Here is a 17,922-nt window from a genome sequence, read left to right as displayed (position 1 = left end):
TGGAGCACAGGCTCCGGATGCGCAGGCTCAGCGGCCATGGCTCACGGGCCTAGCCGCTCCGCGGCATGTGGGATCTTCCCGGACCGGGGCACGAACCCACGTCCGCTGCATCGGCAGGCGGACTCTCAACCACTGCGCCACCAGGGAAGCCCCATATTTTTCTTATTGCTGAGAAAATTGAGACCCTGAAGGGTTGAACGACCTTCTGAAGATTGGTCCTGTGGTCAGAAAGAGACAAAACTGTAGTGTAGGTTTCTTGACCCCTAGTCCACTTTGCTGAGAAGAAGGGAGCCATAGCGAGGATGCCCTAGATAATATTACTAATAGTAATTATGATTCAAAATAGATTATATATATTTCATGCTCACAGTATAACAGGTACTCTGCTAAGCACTTGACCTGCAAGTACTGTATACCATTTTAATTCTACCCACAACACAGAAAGTCTCATTATCATCATTTTATAAGTGAGAAAACTATGACTTATACAGATTAATTAACTTCCTCAAGATTGCAGAGTTTATAAGAATCAAAGTCAGGATTTGAGCCCAGGTCTGACAGATGAGTGACTGAGAGCAATCCCATCCAACACTGGGCCAGAAAGAAGAAGCTAGTCCAGTAGCACTCAACAGTCTCGTAGCTGGCAGAGAGGCTTCGCTGCTGGGCCACGGGAGATCTGCCTCATCTTTATTAGCTTTCATGAGAGAAAGCTCATTTAGAAGGCATTTTTCTGCACTAAACCAGCCCTTCAGAACAGTAATTGAAAGTCAGGATCAGCTACGATAAATATTTGCATAAAATAGCATAATTGTCTAGTTGGACAAACAGGTCTTAGCTGAACGCTATTGCCATTAAATCATCAAGAATATTCACGTTTTTATTTCCGCAATATGGAATGCATTAAAACAACAGTGATTTTTACAGGCATTTATCTTTATGTACTTTCTGCACATTTTCTTTATCTCTGCCTTTGCCTCCCCTTAAAGCTGATGCCTCCCAGGCACTGTAATTCATAAAACGTGTGGTGGGACTTGACTCTGTCCCAGTTCTCTGCTGGCCTGTGTCTTGCGTCCAGCAGCAGAGCATAGTCTGGGAAATGTCTGAGCCCCAGTCCCAGCCCAGACCCAGAAAGGGGTGGGAGTGGAGATCAAGAGGGGAAGTTTCTTGGGAACAGGAGAGCTCAGCCTTGGCCTGTCTTTCTGAAGCATTATCTGCTGGGCTACATGTGTATTCTGACCAAAGCATCTTCCTCAAGTTGTCAGGCAACCCTTTTCAAATTGGGCAGTATCTCCATTTGCTGGCTTAAACTACAAAATTCATACCTCATAATGTTGGGAACTAAAGATTTCTTAGCAATGTGACATATAGCTCCATTTTGGAATCATGGAGGAGTGTTTGCAATTAAGTTTGTGATTTTGAAAACCAAAAAATTGAACTCGTAATAAATTTGTGGTCTCTGGTCTGTAATGTGACCTACCAGAGTCAGAAGACCTTTTTTTAAAAGCAGCTAGTGTTCTGAGATATTCCAGAACTTCCGTCACGTGTGAGAAAAGGTATGGGGTTAGGGATAACTCAAACGACACTGACACGTGCCTACTTCTCTCTCAGAGGGCAGTTTGTGTTTGCTTTCTATTCCGTTAATATTCCCATTTTTTATTTTCTCCACAATATATACATTCTAAATAGCACATGCCTGGCACTTACATGGATGCATTTACCTCTTAAATTCTTCGTGAATGATGTTTTTCATCAGCCATTAAAGATTCTGCTTTTCAAAGTGCATGTTGCTCCAGTGTGGTCCCTATGTGCAGTTCTGCCTGTAAACCCGTGCACTTGATGCTGATGGCTTAGCAGGGAGCTTCTGCCTTGGACTGCAGGCTGCTCTGGGGGAATTTGACACAATGTGGTCAGGAGACCTTCAGCAAGCCCCTGAGAGCTGGTCCAAATCAGGCTGAAGTCATTATGAGATCACCAATGCTAGATATCTTGTATGTGCACGATCAAGTAGCTAGAGGCAACATTAGAGGCAATGAAATATGTAGTCTTTCTATGTCAGTGCTCATCAAGGTCTCTGAGTTTTATTTAGAGTTTCAGGCTTAATCCTTTAGTGCCTTAGGGGAAGGAGAGAGGTTAACAGAGTCTGTCAAACAAGGCTTGCTGCCACTGGATTTCTGGCATCTCACCCATGGGAAGGAATCAGTCAGATGACCTTTCATGTAAATTATCTTAAATATATTAGGGGCTTTGTCACCGTTTGTCTGGAGGTCAGGGAATGCCCAAATTGAGCCCTCAATCAGATCCCTCCCCACTGTGAAGAAGAGAGTGGGTCCCTCAGGGGGGCTTACTCCTAAAACATAAAATCAGAATAGAAAACAGGGTAGCAGTGTGCCCTGGGATAATCCGGGCAGTGCTGGAGCTCAAGGCTGAGAGGCAGCCCTGACCCTATGTGGTGGGGAGCGAGGTGTCAAACTCCATCAGGTGGATGCTGTGACAGTTCACGTCTTTGGCTTTGAATGAAATACTTTGGATAAAAAAGCAAGTGTAGGGCTTCCCTGGTGGCGCAGTGGTTAAGAGTCTGCCTGCCGATGCAGGGGACATGGGTTCGTGCCCCGGTCCGGGAGGATCCCACATGCTGCGGAGCAGCTGGGCCCGTGAGCCATGGCCGCTGAGCCTGCACGTCCGGAGCCTGTGCTCCGCAATGGGAGAGGCCACAACACTGAGAGGCCCGCGTACCGCAAAAAAAAAAAAAAAAAAAGCAAGTGTATGTGTCAGAATCTCTCCAGTTCTACCAAAGTACCTACAGACAAGACTGAATGAATCGAAATGAAGTGTTCTCTACAGCACTAAACTGGGGTCTGAAGGAGGTGTGTTCACCATTTGGGCTCATGTCTAATACTGGAGATTGCAAGCAGAACCAGAGGAAATGAGGAGCGCCTGAAGAACCTTTGTGAGATGTGTCCAAAGAGACCTGGGCACACAGTTGGCACTCACCGTGTGGCTGACAGAGTCTTGGTGCTCTAGCTGGGTGTCAGGCCTGAGCCTCTAAGGTAGGAGAGCTGAGTTCAGGACGTTGGTCCACCAGAGACCTCCCGGTGCCAGGTAATATCAAACGGCAAAAGCTCCTCAGAGATCTCCATCTCAACGCTAACACCCAGCTCCACTCAATGACCAGCAAGCTACAGTGCTCGACACCCTATGCCAAACAACTAGCAAGACAGGAACACAACCCCACCCATTAGCGGAGAGGCTGCCTAAAATAATAATAAGTTCACAGACACCCCAAAACACACCACTGGATGCGGCCCTGCCCACCAGAAAGACAAGATCCAGCCTCACCCACCAGAGCACAGGCACCAGTCCCCTCCACCAGGAAGCCTATGCAACCCACTGAACCAACCTTACCCACTGGGGCCAGACACCAAAAACAATGGGAAATATGAACCTGCAGCCTGTAGAAAGGAGACCCCAAACACAGTAAGTTAAGCAAAATGAGAAGACAGAGAAATACACAGCAGATGCAGGAGCAAGGTAAAAACCCACCAGACCAAACAAATGAAGAGGAAATAGGCAGTCTACCTGAAAAAGAATTCAGAGTAATGATAGTAAAGATGATCCAAAATCTTGGAAATAGAATGGAGAAAATACAAGAAATGTTTAACAAGGACCTAGAAGAACTAAAGAGCAAACAAACAATGATGAACAACACAATAAATGAAATGAAAAATGCTCTAGAAGGAATCAGTAGCAGAATAACTGAGGCAAAAGAACGGATAAGTGACCTGGAAGATAAAATAGTGGAAATAACTACTGCAGAGCACAATAAAGAAAAAAGAATGAAAAGAATTGAGGACAGCCTCAAAGACTTCTGGGACAACATTAAATGCACCAGCATTCGAATTATAGGGGTCCCAGATGAAGAAGAGAAAAAGAGAGGGACTGAGAAAATACTTGAAGAGATTATAGTTGAAAACTTCCCTAATATGGGAAAGGAAATAGTCAATCAAGTTCAGGAAGTGCATAGAGTCCCAAATAGGATAAATCCAAGGAAAAACACACCAAGACACACATTAATCAAACTAACAAAAATTAAATACAAAAAAAAATATTAAAAGCAGCAAGGGAAAAGCAACAAATAACATACAAGGGAATCCCCATAAGGTTAACAGCTGATCTTTCAGCAGAAACTCTGCAAGCCAGAAGGGAGTGGCAGGACATATTTAAAGTGATGAAAGAGAAAAACCTACAACCAAGATACTCTACCCAGCAAGGATCTCATTCAGATTCGATGGAGAAATTAAAACCTTTACAGACAAACAAAAGCCAAGAGAATACAGCACCACCAAACCAGCTTTAGAAGAAATCCTAAAGGCACTTCTCTAGGCAGGAAACACAAGAGAAGGAAAAGATCTACAATAACAAACCCAAAACAATTAAGAAAATGGTAATAGGAACTCTCACATGTCGATAACTACCTTAAATGTAAATGGATTAAATGCTCCAACCAAAAGACATAGACTGGCTGAATGGATACAAAAACAAGACCCGTATATATGCTGTCTACAAGAGACCCACTTCAGACGTAGGGACACATAGAGATGGAAAGTGAGGGGATGGAAAAAGATATTCCATGCAAATGGAAATCAAAAGAAAGCTGGAGTAGCAAATCTCATATCAGAAATAATAGACTTTAAAGACTATTACAAGAGACAAAGAAGGACACTACATAATGATCAAGGGATCAATCCCAGAAGAAGATATAACAAGTGTAAATATTTATGCATCCAACATAGGAGCACCTCAAAACTTAATGCAAATGCTAACAGCCATAAAAGGGGAAATCGACAGTAACACAATCATAGTAGGTTACTTTAACACCCCACTTTCACCAATGGACAGATCATCCAAAATGAAAATAAATAAGGAAACACAAGCTTTAAATGATAACGTTAAACAAGATGGACTTAATTGATATTTATAGGACGTTCCATCCAAAACCAACAGAATACACTTTCTTCTCAAGGGCTCATGGAACATTCTCCAGGATAGATCATATCTTGGTTCACAAATCAAGCCTTGGTAAGTTTAAGAAAATTGAAATCGTATCAGGTATCTTTTCCGACCACAACGCTCTGAGACTAGATATCAATTACAGGAAAAAAACTATAAAATATACCAACACATGGAGGCTAAACAGTATTCTACTAAATAACCAAGAGATCACTGAAGAAATCAAAGAGGGAATCAAAAAATACCTAGAAACAAATGACAATGAAAACATGATGGCCCCAAACCTATGGGATACAGCAGAAGCAGTGCTAATAGGGAAGTTTATAGCAATACAATCCTACCTCAAGAAACATCTCACATAAACAACCTAACCTAACACCCAAAGCAGTTAGAGAAAGAAGAACAAAAAACCCCCAAAGTTAGCAGAAGGAAAGAAATCATAAAGATCAGATCAGAAATAAATGAAAAAGAAATGAAGGCAACAATAGCAAAGATAAAAAACTAAAAGCTGGTTCTTTGAGAAGATAAACAAAATTAATAAAGTATTAGCTAGACTCATCAAGAAAAAAAGGGAGAAGACTCACATCAATAGAATTAGAAATGAAAAAGGAGAAGTAACAACTGACACTGCAGAAATACAAAGGGTCAGGAGAGATTACTACAAGCAACTATATGCCAATAAAATGGACAACCTGGAAGAAATGGACAAATTCTTAGAAAAGCACAATCTTCCGAGACTGAACCAGGAATAAATAGAAAATATCAACAGACAAGTCACAAGCACTGAAATTGGGACTGTGATTAAAAATCTTCCAACAAACAAAAGCCCAGGACCAGATGGCTTCACAGGCGAATTCTATCAAACATTTAGAGAAGAGCTAACACCTATCCTTCTCAAACTCTTCCAAAATATAGCAGAGGGAGGAACCCTCCCAAACTGATTCTACGAGGCCACCATCACCCTGATACCAAAACCAGACAAAGATGTCACAAAGAAAGAAAACTACAGGCCAATATCACTGATGAACATAGATGCAAAAATCCTCAACAAAATACTAGCAAACAGAATCCAACAGCACATTAAAAGGATCATACACCATGATCAAGTGGGGTTTATCCCAGGAATGCAAGGATTCTTCAATATACGTAAATCAATCAGCATGATACACCATATTAACAAACTGAAGGAGGAAAAACCATATGATCATCTCAATAGATGCAGAAAAATCTTTCGACAAAATTCAACACCCATTTATGATAAAAACTCTCCAGAAAGTAGGCGTAGAAGGAACTTACCTCAACATAATGAAGGCCATATATGACAAACCCAAAGCCAACATCGTTCTCCATGGTGAAAAACTGAAACCATTTCCTCTAAGATCAGGAACAAGACAAGGTTGCCCACTCTCACCACTATTATTCAACATAGTTTTGGAAGTTTTAGCCACAGCAATCAGAAGAAAAAGAAATAAAAGGAATCCCAATCGGAAAAGAAGAAGCAAAGCTGTCACTGTTTGCAGATGATATGCTACTATACATAGAGAATACTAAAGATGCTACCAGAAAACTACTAGAGCTAATCAATGAATTTGGTAAAGTAGCAGGATATAAAATTAATGCACAGAAATCTCTTGCATTCCTATACACTAATGATGAAAAATCTGAAAGAAATTAAGGAAACACTCCAATTTACCATTGCAACAAAAGGAATAAAATACCTAGGTTAAATACCTAGGTTAAAAAGCCTACCTAAGGAGGCGAAAGACCTGTATGCAGAAAACTATAAGACACTGATGAAAGAAATTAAAGATGATACAAACAGATGGAGAGATATACCATGTTCTTGGATGGGAAGAATCAACATTGTGAAAATGACTATACTACCCAAAGCAATCTACAGATTCAATGCATTCCCTATCAAACTACCAGTGGCATTTTCCACAGAAATAGAACAAAAAATTTCACAAGGTGTATGGAAACACAAAAGACCCTGAATACCCAAAGCAATCTTGAGAAAGAAAAATGTAGCTGGAGGAATCAGGCTCCCCGACTTCAGACTGTACTACAAAGTAATCAAGACAGTGTGGTACTGGCACAAAAACAGGAATATAGATCAATGGGAAAGGATAGGAAGCCCAGAGATAAACCCATGCACCTATGGTCACTTTATTTTTGATAAAGGAGGCTAGAATATACAATGGAGAAAAGACAGCCTCTTCAATACGTGGTGCTGGGAAAACTGGACAGCTACATGTAAAAGAATGAAATGAGAACACTCCCTAACACCATGCACAAAAATAAACTCAAAATGGATTAAAGACCTAAATGTAAGAACAGACACTATAAAACTCTTAGAGCGAAACATAGGCAGAACACTCTATGATATAAATCACAGCAAAATCCTTTTTGACCCACCTCCTAGAAAAATGGAAGTAAAAACAAAAATAAACAAATGGGACCTAATGAAACTTAAAAGCTTTTGCAAAACAAAGGAAACTACAAACAAGACGAAAAAGCAACCCTCAGAATGGTGAAAATATTTGCAAACGAATCAGTAGACAAAGGATTAATCTCCAAAATATATAAACAGCTCATGCAGCTCAATGTTAAAAAACAAACAAACAACCCAATCCAAAAATGGGCAGAAGACCTAAATAGACATTTCTTCACAGAAGATATACAGATTGCCAACAAACACATGAAAAGATGCTCAACATCAGTAATTATTAGAGAAATGCAAATCAAAACTACAATGAGGTATCACCTCACACCGGTCAGAATGGCCGTCATCAAAAAATCTAGAAACAATAAATGCTGGAGAGGGTGTGGAGAAAAGGGAACCCTCTTGCACTGTTGGTAGGAATGTAAATTGATACAGCCACAATGGAGAACAGTATGGAGGTTCCTTAAAAAACTAAAAATAGAACTACCATATGATGCCACAGTCCCACTACTGGGCATATATCCTGAGAAAACCATAATTCAAAAAGAGTCATTTACCAAAATATTCATTGCAGCTCTATTTACAGTAGCCAGGACATGGAAGCAACGAAAGTGTCCATCAACAGACGAATGGATAAAGAAGATATGGCACATATATACAGTGGAATATTAGCCATAAAAAGGTACAAAACTGAGTTATTTGTAGTGAGGTGGATGGACCTAGAGACTGTCATACAGAGTGAAGTAAGTCAGAAGGAGAAAAACAAATACTGTATGCTAGCACATATATATGGAATCTAAAACAATCAAAAAACAAAAAAATGGTTCTGAAGAACGTAGGGGCTGGACAGGAATAAAAACGCAGAAGTAGAAAATGGGCTCGATGACATGGGGAGTGGGAAAGGGAAACTGGGACGAACTGAGAGAGTGGCATGGACATATATACACTACCAAATGTAAAATAGATAGCAAGTGGGAAGCAGCCACATAGCACAGGGAGATCAGCTCGGTGCTTTGTGACCACCTAGAGCGGTGGGATAAGGAGGGTGGGAGGGAGACGCAAGAGAGAGGAGATATGGGATTTATGTATACATACAGGTGATTCACTTTGTTATACAGCAGAAACTAACACACCACTATAAAGCAATTATACTCCAATAAAGATGTTAAAAAAAAAAAGAAAGGAAAACAAGGTAGCATTTAAATATCTGGATCGGGACTAATGCTGCCAGACAATTGGACAATGAGAAATCATTTTAGATGCCTAAAAGCACCTTATCTAAGGTTGAGAAATAGACTATTATTTTTCCCTCTGAATTTGCTCAATAACGTGCTGACATAATTTCTTTGCTGCTTTTCAGAACTCTTTTCAGAAAATGTAAACTTAAGCTTTCGTTTTTAAAAAATTATGATATGATCTAGAAATCTGATGGTACATGGAGGAAACTTGATACCAGTTCTGTTTGTTTTGATATAAACTCTTGTTGCTAAGTAATTCCCATTTATGTTTCTAAATGTATTTGAAGGAATTTCTTTAAAACAAGTGATAGATGGTTTTATACCATCCCTAGCAGCTTTTTGGGGAAGTTCATGGATATCATAGATGCCTTTGAGTTGGCAAGAGAAACTAGGGACCCTCGGAAAAGGCAACTAAACCTTAAATGTTTGCTTGCTGTTTCAGTTTAGGATTCCCTAAAGTTTGACCATGGACCTCAGTTTGGCTTACCTCTGCTCCAGACAGATTTCAAACAGCAGCAGCATTACTAGAGTCCCCACAAAGGCCATGGCCTGACTTAACTCTTATTTTTGATCAGTTGTGCATTCGTTATCACGAAATACTCTGCAGGGGAGTTTCAGACACGAGGGATTATTGGATCAGTGCTTTCACCAAGTGTTTAATCTTGAATTTTCTACTTGATTTGTATCATTATAGTCAATGCTGTTTTCATCTGAAATGTTTTTGTTTAAGCTTTCTTCTGAGGATTTGTTGTGCTTTTTCTTTCTTTGTGAAATGCTTAAAACTACTTCTTAATAGTATGGGATGGTGGGGTCCCACTGAGCAGATGGCTGATACAGTATGTGTTAATCCACCTGTTTTTTTGCAAAGGGCATTTTATAGGTTAACAAAATGAATGTCCACTATGATTTCTGTGGTAGCCTGAAGAGGACATGACTTTTAATTTTTGCTTCACATTAGAGACTTTATTCTTTTGACAAATTAGAAAGACATGCTACATATTTTTCTACAAATTAGTTATCAAGTGTTTGGATATTTTCAATGATGAAGTTTGATCCTCATTTTCACAACCAAAAAAAATTACTCTCAGCTTTGGAAGTTAATCTGTCTTTTCTTGGGAGGCTGATAGGCAGATGGCCCCTCACCTGAAGCTGTCCTCATAGTCTTTGATCATTGCTAGGTACAGTGCTCTGTGAGCATGTACAATGGAAATCTTTGAACAGAAAGCTAAATTGCTCAGATCCTTTTGGTTTTTAGGGATGAAGAAAAAGTATCTCATAGGATATAATCTTCCAACTTACTGGTTCTAATAAAATCTTTCTGACATAAGTGCTTACCACCAGTTCTAATACCTTAGTAATTTTCATTTCAGTTTATTAAATAATAAAATTTTACATGCACACAGATAGGAGCTTTCTCTATAAATATTCCTCCAGAAAAGAGCAAATTGTGCCATTGTGTTGCTGGAACACACCTCTGTTTCACATCAGTGCTTGTAATTATGTGCATGAGAGCAGATACTGGTTTCTTATATGTAATAATTAATATAACAGAGTGTATGCCCAGGCTTTTGGGGGGTAATATCAGATAGAAGTTGCTTTATTGTCCTTCATTTGGTTATAAAACCTGCTAATATAACATCTGTTGGCTGTATGTTTAAAACTAATGCATTTACTTCCTTTTATTCTCTTTTGCTATCCCTTTTCCTTTCTGCTTATCCTCCAAATTGCTGCTTTCACCCTTGCTCCAATCAGCTTGACTCTCAGGTCAGTACTTTCAGTTTTTCTTCTAACCGCCCTTCCCTCCTAAGCTCAATTTATTGCTTGCACTTGTGTAACAAATACATTTCTGAAATGGTTTTCCTCTGGCCACCACATTTTTTTTTCCGTCTCATCCCATGCCTAGGGAAGGTTTATTTTATGAGAAGCCTGTATAGGTGGGAAAAGGAACAGAAGAAGATGAAAATAAAGCATTGTTGGATTATTTGATACATTCTCTTCCTGGATTATAAAATCAGTAAGAGAAATCATTGTGAAAACTCCTGAGTGCATTTCTCCTGAGCAGCTCAGAAAATTAGCTGCATGATGATAAAACATGGGGCAGTGGAAAAAACAAAATTGCAGGATGCTAAATTTAACCTAGGAGAACAAAAGATTTGCTCGTGACACAGCAACTTAAAAGCTAAATTTAATAGTGCAAATCGTTTAGACTTTTCGCTTAATAAATCACTGTGTTTTGAAAGATTTATAATACTTTTTTTTAAAGTCACTTTTGAAAATTATCAGTGTGTTAGTAACATATTGTACACACATGTTATTTCCTGTCATTGTTTTGGTTTTAACCTTTTTAACTTCATTTTTATTAGCCATAAGACATACTTTAATTACCTAGAGCATAGCATATGGAACAGAATGTAAAACTAGATTCATCGTTGACTGTGTGCACCCCAGTATTAAGAAGCGAAATGGACATTTTGTTTGAAAATGCATCCCAGGTTTGATTCCTCTAAGGCAGGGGGCCCAAGTCAATAATTGGTTCTCCTTTAAGTCAAGCTAGACTTCTCTTTCCAATAACATCATAATAATATCTAGTGATTTCTTTATAATTCAATCAGTGAGTTTACTACAAGATGCTCATTGTGTGATCTGGGCTTACCCAGACTTCAAAAAAGATTCAAATTAAATTGGTAGCCAATATAGTTGCTCTTTTCAGAGGCAAGCTATATTATTTTCTTCTTTTTATTCAGGGTCTGCACCTCTTTATTCTGTCCACTGCTATCATCTAAGCCAGCAGTGAATAATTTTAAAACAAGGCCTCCTGCCCACACATCAATTTTGCCCCCTCCAACCACCCACTGCCTGCTCCCAACCCGGTGGTGGGGCTCATAGTCCTTCAAATTGAAACCACTTCTCTGCTGTTCCCACATACCACACTGGGTGTCCCACAGGAACTGCCTTGAACTTCCTCACACTGAAGGAAGCCCATTCTCAATCGTTCCCAAAACAGAGATCTAAACAGAGATTAAAATTACGGCCCTACAGAACTGCTCTCACCAAAAACCTAATGACTGTTAATTCACTTTCTGGTGCCCTTATGTGCAGGAACAGACATCATAATGAGGGTGGGGAGGACGGCTTTGGCCACATGGCATCCAAACCCTTCCTCCAAGTTTTGGATTCGCTCATTTAAGAAGCTCTAAGCTTTTCTCCTTGCCTGTCTTTTTTTGTTTTCTTTCTCCTTTTGCCTTCCCTTTGCTACCCCTAATCTGTACCTGTTGATATTTAAGCCCTTGAGACCAGGGACCCCGTTCATTCTCACACCTCAGGCTCCCAGCCTTTAGATGCCGTCCACAGTTTTTCTACTGTGTCTTTTATGTGCCAGGAACTGTGTTGTTCAGTATTTGGTTTTTTCCTATTGTGTAGTGAATGAATGTGAACTTAGACTGTCAGAAGATGGGCTGTAGGGTTAGGGTTTGGAGAGTTTGTGGGTAAAAAGGGGTTCTCTGGACAAGGGTGTGCTGATTGCGTTTGATAAAATGTTCAGGCCAAGTCTAATTGGGAGAACTATAGTGGTCAAAAGAAGATTCAGACCATTTCAATATCATTTAACCTCTTGCCTCAGGTGAACACGGTGGAGAAAATGTACAATCATTGCAAACTGTCTCTAGTTATATTTTCAGTGTAGGAAGAATTGGGCAGCCCTGCTCTTCTAGAAACAACTCTCTGGAGTCCTAGAAGCTTTCTGAGCTTTGACAAGTTTTCAGAGTTAACTATGCTTTTTCTCCAGCCACTTGCAGGTTTACCAGCTAAAATAAAATGAAATGTAACAATTGAATTGAATACACGATCTTTGGCCATCGTGCTTTCTTTACATAGCTCACAACTGAGTTACATATATTTGTGTATGCATACATACATATATAATATGTGTATACTTTTATCATATATATTTTTTTAAATGTCTGATCATTCTTACCGTAAAAGTCTGTAGTCTGCCATGCACCTCTTTATCTCCCAATCTGAAATTGGAAAATTTCACTAACTCTTGGGTCTTTTCTATGTGCTGTGGACTCCATGAGAAATTCTCTCCTCCAACTACTTTTTAAAGTGACCTCATTTCTTTTTCAAACTCTATGTAGACTCTCCTGCTTTAAATTCAGGTAGACAGATGTTAAGTATTGGGTTTGGTAAAATGCAAATGTCATATGCTAAACCTGTTTAGGGTCTCACTCCAGAAAACTCCACTTTTGTCTCTACACACAAACCAGTGGGAAGCTGGAGAGGTAGAGCAAGATCCCTGCATTGCACTCGGGGAGGGTTTATGTGAAATTTGCTCATTTCTAGGAACTATTTGTGAGGTTAGTATGTGACTTATGAGAGATGAGGTTATCTAGATAAATGTATGCAGCAGTTGACCAAAAAAGGAATAGTATCCTTTGGGATTCAGTCCAAAATCCTGCCAGAGAATCAACCAAGTAAAACCAGAAGGCGCAGGCCTCTCTTGGGCTCTCCCAGCCTCCGATTCGCTTTGCATTCTGGGTTTCTTGTTTGTGCCTCCGATTCGCTTTGGATTCTGCGTTTCTTGTTTGTGCTTCAGTATACCCTCTTGGAGAGGAAGTAGCTGTCTTTGGAGTGGGTGTTTTGGGATCCCCCCTGCACATGTCTGGTGAGGGGCTGTTGGTGAGGGGCTGTGTGCATCTCCCTGGCAAGGAGGCTCGAGCTGATGGTTTGCGCCTGGCAGCAGGCATGAGCTCATTGTTACAGAGTCACTTCAAACACTTCTACCAAAATCAACTCTTTGTGATGTTTCCCCAAAGCTGAACACTGCACTCTCAGTCCCTCATTCTTCTAGCAAAAGATGAAGTCACTGCTCCCAGACCTCAGAGGCCTGTTGCCCAAAGAAATAATGAAAAACACCTTGCCCAGAGCATCCTGCAGTGTTTTGCTCTTTGCTAGGGTCAGTTCTTGGCTCCATTCCCTCCACAAAGACAGAGTAAGCACCTCCTGTGTGCTAGGCTGGGCACTACGTGCTGGCCTGGCATTTCCAAAAAATAGCTGGTGAAAAACTGACCAAAGTGTTTAAGAAATGCTATGTATTACATTCTTCATTTTTATATTCCTGATGCACATTGATCCTAGTAATAATCGGAATAAGAGAAGTAGCAGCGGCAGTGGTAACATTGAACATTAACTAAATGGCAGCACTGATTTAATCTTTTTTTTTTTTTTTGTAGTATTTACTTCTCATAACAGCTGTATGAGGTCAGGACTGTCATTTCTTCCATATTAGGGAAGAGGAAACTGGAGTTCATAAAAGTTACATATTTTGCTCCAGTTAATATAGCTAGTAAGTGAAGGTATTGGGGTTTCTCCCCCAAAAGCCAGTCTTTTCTGATTTACTTTAAAAAAACTTTTTTGCTACTTCTGCTCCAGTTGCATAATAAAAACTCTGAGAGGCCTATAGGAGGGAAACTTAGTGTGAAACTTAGTGTGCCATTGTGTTTAATCTATGATTTCCCACATATAATATTTGTAGATTATATTCCATGAAGCATCTTGGGGGACTGCTGTCTGCTGTGCAGCCAGCCTCTTCCTTCACCCTGAGATTCGTGTCCTCCTTCCCCCTCCACCCCACCTCCTTTACCCTGAGCTGGTTCCTTGTGCACAAGTCCTGCTCTGGTAGGGCCACCTCAGCTATCTTCTCTTCCCTGAGTGCCTTAGACAGAAGCACTTTCTCCCTGTCTTGATCTCCTCAGAGCTTTATCTAACCCTTTTCCTTGGCTTGTGTCATATCCTACCTTGAATTAGGGCAGTTAATCAATGCACTGTGTCTCCCGGTAGACAGCAGCCTCCTCTAGCGCTGCATGGGTCTCTAGCTGCATGCGGTGTTGTGTCACACACTGGAGGTGGCAGTCATACTCCTGAAGGTTGTTGAATGCATGACTGTTGAAGAAAGGAACTTCTGTTAGCTTCGTCTCCTCCCTTCTACCTTTTACTTGGTCCCCACAGAGATTTGCTATTTGCTGGTGGGCTCTTTCTGGAGGTTGAGTTGACTGCCCTGGATATCATATCTAGCTTCAGACAGGAAGCTCTAAGAAAAGATATGATTGGTTTTCTATCAAGCTGGATGCTTGAAAGTTCAAGAAAAATTAAGACAAATAAAAGGAAAAGGGAAAAGATCTCTTTCTGAACTTACCTCATTTTCTCCTTCTCTTCCTCCTTCCTTTGTTCCCTCTTCCCTCCCTCCATCTTCCTTTCATCTTCCCTCTCCCTCCCTCTCACCCTTCCCTTCCCCTCCTTTCTTGACTATTCATTAAACTCCTTCTCCATGCAAGGGTCTGTGCTGGGTGTTGAGGATATAGAATGACCCCTGCCCTCACTGAATTCAAAGACCAGTACTTCCTATAAGGAAGGATTTGGCCACTTATGAAAAATAGTTGGTGCCATTTATACTAATAACTGGAAAAACTGGGTTTCAGGTGTTTTTAAAAATTCGTTTTCCTGTTGCCTTTGAAGGGGTTATCCACAGGTCAGAAAATCATTTCCCTCTTTAAAACTGCCTTATACTAATGCTGACATTTCTGGTGAAGTGTCAGAAAATTTTATGCCCAAGCAGAACTGGTAGAAAGCCAGAAATCAATAGATCTTGCTTTGGGTGCAAATATTTTATTGGGGATGGAAAAAAGTTGTTTTCTCTGATTTACAGCTCCTGCAAATATAAAGTGGGTTCTGTATTTAGAAGTGGTTTTGAACCTTTGAGATGTAGCCAGGGGTTGGTTCTTGCACCTTTCCAACCTGGCCTTGGTGGGACTTGCCATGGCTAATGTTTTGCTGAGCCAGTTCCAATTTGTAGAACTAAGGCTTTAAGCTCTGTATTATTTTTACTTTTTAGCTTCTGCTTAAGTTGCTGCTCTGGCGCTCTATCCGTACCTTCCAGAATAGTGAAAAAGATCGAAGGAATACAATTTGCATTGTAGTTGAAATATTTTTGTAGTGCAGTGTGTTTCTGAGGTTCCTTGAAATGAGTAAAACCATTCTCAACTTGCAAATCTGTTAAAACAATGACAACAATAAAACAACAGGAAAATCGAGAGAGAGTGCCAGGTAAGCCTATTAAGTCCAGGCCTCTGAATAAGAGATGTCATATCGGTAGAGGTAACGATTCATTTGTATCTTTTTCAAAATCTTTCCTTTTCTCTTTTCCTCCCCTGCTCCTGGCTTTTGGTTGGTGCTACCATGTGGATGAATATCAGCAACTAGTAAATCTCTCAAGATATGTTAGCCTTTTCTGTAAATGTTGAGAAGGGGAAGGAATTTAAAAAAAAAGTTTCTCAGTATTATTATAAATCACTTTCTAGAAAAATAATACCTTGTTTCCTTTATATGGCTTTTCTTATGAAATGTGAATTCTGTCACTTCATTACCGACAATACCAGCTTGAGTTGTAGGGAAACCTATCCAGCTAGTGACTGGGACTTTCTTCCATATTGGGTAAAGGTGCTTGGACTTTTCACACTGCGTAATGTCACATTTTTGTGAAGCCTACGTTTTGGGAGTACCTGTTTAAAAATGAGTGGGTGCTGTGTGTGTTTCTCTGAAGAAACTACTTTGTTGTTGGTATGTCTCATAAAGGCTTTGGAAATTTTCTTTTTAGGGAATTCTGATGATTTCAGTATTTGCCACTCTTTTATTTTACTGTAAGTTTAATGAATACTAAATACATGAAAATTATTTATAATAGTAAACTAAATAAATATGAAAACTAGAGTAGAATAGTAAGGCAGAAATTGGCTGATTTTGCTTTGGGTGCAACTATTTAGTAGAGATGGAAAAAAAATTGTTTTTCCTAAATCACAGCTCCTGCAAACATAAAGTGGGTTGTATAGAACCATTTTTGTAGAAAAACTTTAATTCTAGAAACTATAGAGTGGGTCGGGAAATGGAAACAGATTTCCCCTTGAAGAACCTCTTTTTGCTCCTTTTTCATTCCAAGGAGAGTGAGACTTATATATTAACTCCAGCTTGCCCATTGATCTTTTCTTCCAGTTTTTTTTTTCTAATTGGTAACATTGTTAATATAAGTATTAACATTATTGGTATATACAGCTGAGTGTACAATAACTTAAGATTTACAGTAACTTTTTCAAGGAAAGCTGAAAGTGTGTGATTCTCACGGTGTGTTGAAGGACTGTACTGTTTCTTGTAAGAGCCCACACATAACTGTGATGATATAATGGTGAATATAAGCAACTCTTGAGACATTTTAATGTGGGGCGGGGGCAGAACTTCCTACAGAGAGCTGCTTTGCCAAATTTTACTTCACGTCCTAGGAAAATCTCTTTAGAAAGTTTTGAGAATGTCATCACCACCTTTCTCAGATGGGAACGTGAAGTAAGGGAATATTCTCTCCCTGGTCTTTGGTATTGGTTAACTGGAATATTCCCATGGCTGAGCAGATCTCAGTGTGATGTGTGAGTTGAAGTGTAAGAGAGTGGTTTTAAATTTAACTTCAGAACCCTCTGCTATTTAATCATATGTCAGTTTGATGGTTCCAAGGACAGCATGATATGTTGCTCACAGATAATTACCGTGGAGAGAATGAGTTGGTTATAATAACGAATAGCTGGAGAATCTTCTGATAACCTGCGATGAGTGGGCCTTGGTGAGAAACACTCACTGGGCAATTGGCACATAGGTGTCCTATCACTTTGGTGAGTGTGGGTGCTCTTCTGCTACCTAAACATGCAACATGCAAGGGCTTTTTAGGGATTCCTGAACAGATAAAAAAGCACTATTCTTGGATTTTGTGTGTGTCATCTATCCAAGACCTGTTATTACTTTTGTTAGCATTTCACTTATAATCCAGGTTTTTCAAACTGCTATTTGTTGTCAGAATATTACATGTAGAAAATTAAATAAACTCCATCCTAAGAAACAACATCAGCATTTCTGTGGCATGCCGGACACAAGTCCACATGTCTTTAAGCCTATCCCTGTGTCTGTAAAATGGAGACAATCATCTTATAGCTCATCTCTCATGAGCTTATGGTCAAGATACAGGTTGAATCTGGAGCACAATCTGGCACATAGTAGATGTTCATTAAGTGGTGATGGTTGTGGTTTTCATGCTTACGGTTGTGTTGAAGGTTTTCCTGGTGAGAGTAGCAGGGGATTCGTGCAAGAGAGAAGTGGGAGATGATCCTGTCAAGGCTTCCTTTGCTTTCCTGGTCATAGGTA

The 17,922-nt window shown here is 39.9% G+C and overlaps 1 protein-coding gene across 1 annotated transcript in view; it reads left to right on the top strand.

Moving 5' to 3' along the window:
• The window catches only part of ERC2 (ELKS/RAB6-interacting/CAST family member 2), an 866,017-nt gene that overhangs the window by 457,239 nt on the left and 390,856 nt on the right, over positions 1-17,922 (top strand). The window lies entirely within an intron of this gene.

The sequence above is a fragment of the Tursiops truncatus genome, chromosome 10 (assembly GCF_011762595.2).
Source record: "Tursiops truncatus isolate mTurTru1 chromosome 10, mTurTru1.mat.Y, whole genome shotgun sequence".
Taxonomy (NCBI): Eukaryota; Metazoa; Chordata; class Mammalia; order Artiodactyla; family Delphinidae; genus Tursiops; species Tursiops truncatus.
Note: the sequence above shows the minus strand (reverse complement) of the source record. Positions and strands in the feature narration are given on the sequence as shown.